Source organism: Buceros rhinoceros, unplaced genomic scaffold, assembly GCF_000710305.1.
Source record: "Buceros rhinoceros silvestris isolate BGI_N320 unplaced genomic scaffold, ASM71030v1 scaffold23257, whole genome shotgun sequence".
Classification (NCBI taxonomy): domain Eukaryota; kingdom Metazoa; phylum Chordata; class Aves; order Bucerotiformes; family Bucerotidae; genus Buceros; species Buceros rhinoceros.
The window spans coordinates 17137-17370 of record NW_010421861.1 but is presented as its reverse complement, the minus strand read 5'-3'; positions in this window follow the sequence as shown (position 1 = coordinate 17370).

The window sequence follows — 234 nt, the reverse complement described above, 5'->3', positions numbered from 1 at the left end:
GGGGTCTGGCATCACGCCTCTGCATTGTGAATTGGGAAAGGCGGGGGATGGCCGCCCGGTGTCCGTGTCCCCAGAACCCCCTGTCGCAGAGCTGAGCCTCCGCTTGTCGGCGTGACCCACGGGGCTGACGCAGCGCGTGGGCCTGGCTTCCCGCGGAGCAGTCGATCCGAAGCCTCAGATGCTGGCTGGAAATTCTCGCACGGGCTCAGTGGGCTGAGAATGGAGGAAAACCAT